Source organism: Neomonachus schauinslandi, chromosome 6 (assembly GCF_002201575.2).
Source record: "Neomonachus schauinslandi chromosome 6, ASM220157v2, whole genome shotgun sequence".
Taxonomy (NCBI): domain Eukaryota; kingdom Metazoa; phylum Chordata; class Mammalia; order Carnivora; family Phocidae; genus Neomonachus; species Neomonachus schauinslandi.
The window spans coordinates 105,667,355-105,671,924 of NC_058408.1; the positions used below are offsets into that span (position 1 = coordinate 105,667,355).

The 4,570-nt window shown below is 51.5% G+C and overlaps 1 protein-coding gene across 6 annotated transcripts in view; it reads right to left on the reverse strand.

Annotated features, from left to right (window-relative positions):
• DLG5 (discs large MAGUK scaffold protein 5) overlaps nt 1-4,570 on the reverse strand; it is a 213,866-nt gene that overhangs the window by 143,164 nt on the left and 66,132 nt on the right. The window lies entirely within an intron of this gene.

Below are 4,570 nucleotides of genomic sequence, written 5' to 3' on the forward strand. Positions count from 1 at the left end.
TCAGATGGTCTTATTAGATAGTTCAACCTACACACACACACACACACACACACACACACACACACGTTCAGCTTCCCAGCAAGGCTAATGGAATTTTAACTGATCAAGACTATCTAATTTGGCAGAGAATTCTAAAATGAGACAGGCAGTAAACTTCTCATCTCAGGCAGGCACAGAATTCTTTAGAGATGACTCCCCCAGCTTGTGAGGCCGGGGAGGAAGTGGCCGGAAGCGAGGGTCTGGTTCCATCCACACAGCAGGCCAGGGTAGCTTGGCTGTGCCCCACAAGGAAGCCAACAAGAGAATGGCCCTCATCTCTGCACTGGTCAGAAACACTCTCCGCTCTGGGCTTGTGTGAAGCATGCCCTTCAGAAACTCAGAAACCCCTTTCCTGGATATCTGAAAAAAGAAGTCAACTTTCACAAATCACCAAAAGCTGAGGTGGGGGTGGGTGACTTCACTGCTGTTTGCAGATTTTTTCTTTTTTAACCAAAGAATACGTATCACAGTAGAAAGGAAAAGGGATCCTCCATGTTGCTCCCCCAACCAAGGCTTGGCAATCTCTGCCCGGGCTCTCTTGCGCATTTCAGAAGCACCCCAGAAGAATCCAGATGGCACATTCTGACTGAGGGACCTGGAGATGGCGCTGCCAGGCTGTGAGTCACCCCCCACATACGCATGCCAACACATGCACGCACGCACACAGGCAAAGTGGGGGAGGGCCCGGGCCCCAAGCCCCAGGCCCGTGGCGCCCCTCCCAGCCAGAGCCACCTCAGTTCCTGAGAAATAAATCATGCAGAGGGCTGGGGAGCCCCACAAATCCCTCAAGCAAACACACAAGTCAAACAGCACCATTTATCCTGCAAGGGCCTCTTCAAGTGAACAAGGCATGGGAGGGGCCAGGCAACAAAACCGGCCTTGTCCAGAGAGGTCAACCTTTGCCCTCGGGCCCTGTGGGGAGGAAACCTGTGGCCAGCCCCGTGTCCCCTGCTCCCCTGCTTCCTCTGCTGCTGGCCTATCCAGGAATGAGCTTTCCACAGCCTAGCATCCAGCCGAGACCCAGCGAAGGTGAGGCAGCCTGGGCTGGGGAGAACAGGTGGTCCTGGCGGCTCAGAGATGCCCCCTCACCCCTGCCCTCACGGCAGCCGGCCTCCTGTCCCGGTGCCATCCTAAGGTGGCACTTGCCAAGGGACACCAGTCCAGCTGAACAGAACTGGGGAAACTCACTGACCACTGTAACAAACTAGCCTCACAAGGGTCACAGCTGTAGGAAAGGACAGGAGAAGGAGGCATGGGCTGGAAGGGAGGGGCAGTGACCGTCCCATGTCATTTGTGGGGAGAACAGGAAAGGGGGGGAAGGGAGAGAGCGATCTCAGTCCGGATGTTTGTTCAAGCTGTGAAAGTCCTCGGGACAGCCAGAGAACGGGAGGTCATGAAACTTTACGCCTCATGAGGGCAGACTTTTTTTTATGATGAGGGGATAGCCGGAGTCCTTCTTCCCCAGCTATAATTCATACACTGTACAATTCGCCCTTTCAAGTGCCCCAGTCTGTGGAGCTGGTATATTTACAAGGTTGCAAATCCACAAGGTTGTGCAGTAAGTACCACTGCATAATTCCAGAATGTCATCATCCCCCCCACAAAAGGAAGCCCATGCCCATGAGCACCCACCCTCCCTCCTCCCGTCCCCCCGCTCCACATAAGCCTTCGGCTACCTTCTGTCTCTAGGGAATGCCCCGTTCCGGACATGTCACACAAGGGGAATCGGACACTGTGTGGTCTTTTGCGACTGGCTTCTTTCATTTCGCACAGTTTTCGAGGTCCATCCACGTGGGAGCAGGTGTTACCGCCTCATGTGTTTTCATGCTGGATGTTAATATTCCACGGTAGAGCACAGACCACACTTTCCATATCCATTCGCCAGCCGATGGGACATCTGGACCGTGTCCCTTTTCTGGCTACTGTGAATGACGCCGCTACGGACATTTACACTACGGGTTTCTGTGTAACAGCTGTCTGCAATTCTCTTGGGTACACACCTCGAACTGGAATTGCTGGGTCGGAAGGGGACTGCATGTTCACAGCTGCAGGAACTGCCAACCTGACTGCAGAGGGACTGCCCCGTCTGACGGCCCCGCAGCAGGGCGGGGGCTCCGGCTACTAGTCCACATCCTCCAGGAGGGCCGATTTTACCCCAGCCTTGAGGAGACTCGAACGAGAGCAGCGATGAGAGCACACACTCAGGCAGGTACACGGCGCCACCACTCCACGTGCGACATCAGCTATCCTCCGGGACGACCATGTGAGGTCAAGTCTGCTGCCCTGACAAAGTCCCATTCCGCCACTTTCTGGCAAGGCTATGGGCCTTCCCTTAGGCTAAGATGGGGCCAGAAACACACCTGAAATGAGAAATCACTCAAAGAAAAATAAAATCCAAACTAAACCCAAGGCGGAAGGCTGAGCCAGATTTAGACAGGGTGGAAAAATGCCCATAAATAAACGCGCCCGGAAACGGTGGGGTGAAGGTAAAGACAGGGAGGTAAAGCTAGCACCCCCAGCCCTGGGCAGAGAAGGCGCACAAACCCTCAGCTGGGGCCATCCCTGCCTCTCGCTGTGGTTTCCCATCGCTGTAAAAGGGAGTCAACAAAAACAGAAAGGGAGGCAGCTAGAATGAACCCATGGTATTATGGTGTTGGACTGGAACTGGGAGTGTTAGTGCAAACTCACGGTTTTCAATATTGATGCTACATAGCGAATATCCAGATATATGAGGGGGAGTGGGAGACAAGAGACATGGAAACTCAGATATTCCCTACTCTGGCTACTGACACGGCTTGGGAGCAGCGATACCCCAGTAGCTATGTGCACACCTGGCATTCAGATCTTGCTTCTAAGTACCATCCTCTACTAAAAGGAATGAGGACTCCTTGGAGAAATGGCTGATTCCCAGGGCAAGGGCAGGAAATGCAATGAGCCTGGGACGACATCTCCCAGAGAGCAAGAAAGTGTTCAAAGAGAGAGAAGGGCCTGTTAAAAAGTCAGAGAAGCATCTTGAAGGGGCTCCCGCCGGCCACAATGAATCACAACCCGCTGAATAAAGCAGGAAATCATGAGTCCACATAGAGACAGACGGGCAAAGGGAAAACAAGTAACTCTGCAGAAGAGAAGGCTGGAGACATCACCCTCATCAAGTGACCAGAGGGAACATCACCGGTAGCAGCTCCTAACCAAACAAGTCCCAACCTCTAAGACAACTGAGAAGGTGGCAACATCACTTCTATGACAGTCCCAAGATGCACAAATGGAATCAAACCACCAAGATCAGACAAATCCACGTGGAGGGACATGCTACGGCTGGCCTGGCATCTTCTGAAGCATCAAGATGAGGTAAATCAAAGCTGGAGGAACTCTTCCGGATTGAGGGAGACCAAAGAGATCTGACAGCTACATGCAATGCCTTATTCTGGCCTGGATCCTTTTCCTATTAAAGACACAATTCATACAACTGGCAAGACTCAAATTGGGGTCTGATGAATAGATGGTATTATGTATCAATGTTACCTTCCTCATGTTGATGTTTGTGTTACTGTCATATAGGAGAATATCCTCGTTTATTAAAAAGCACACAGGTTGGCAGTTTGTTGTGGAATGACAAGGGGTAAAAATTCTTTGGGCTGTACTTGCAACTCTTCTGTAAGTTTACAGAACTTAAAATTACAAAATTTAAATTGTAAATGAAAAAAAAAAGCAAGACAGACAATGTCATGCTACATGATCAGATGAGCAAGGATTGTCCCATATGAGCTTTGTGTGGAGCAAGCCCCAACAGTCCTGCTTTAACTGGGGGAGCCATAAATGATTTCGATGGGGACGGGGACGCTCTACAGCAGTGCTCAGGATGCTCTGCCGCTCACTGGGACTGCCTTCCCACCCTAACCACGCAACCATCTATGCACACAGGACGTGGCCTCGGCCCCTGCTGTCAGCCCGGGCAGTTCCATCTGTGAGCTGTAAGAGGAGAACTGGCCAACAGCACTCACAGCAAGCCAGTTTTCTCACTGACTGGCCCACTCCTATGCTTTTGTCCATGTGAAACAAGAGCCGAGCAAAGCGAAGAAACTACCTTGCAATGCAAGCCAGGAGCAAAGGAAGAGGACACACTCCCACCAAAAACTAACAACAACAACTACTCCACCTCTTATCTGCACAGGGCTTCAATACTTCCAAGCTTCTCTCCATCTGTAAGAGCTCACACGACCCATACAAAGGGAGGAAGCTACAGACCCACAAGTCCCCTTACTCTGTCAAATGCCTATTCCACGCTGAACAGCACTGCATAGCACCTCCTCCCTGATAGCCCTTGCAACGTTCACAGTGATACAGAGATCTGTGTGATCATTTGACTAGCATTAGTCTCCCCCATGGGACTGCAGAGTTCAAGAGTGTCTGCTCACAGATATCCCAGTGCCTCACATTAGGCATTCCAAAAATACTTACTAAATGATCACATGGCTATGTAGGAGGGTGGATGGATGGATGGTAGGTGGGTGGGTGAATGGGTGGAAGAATG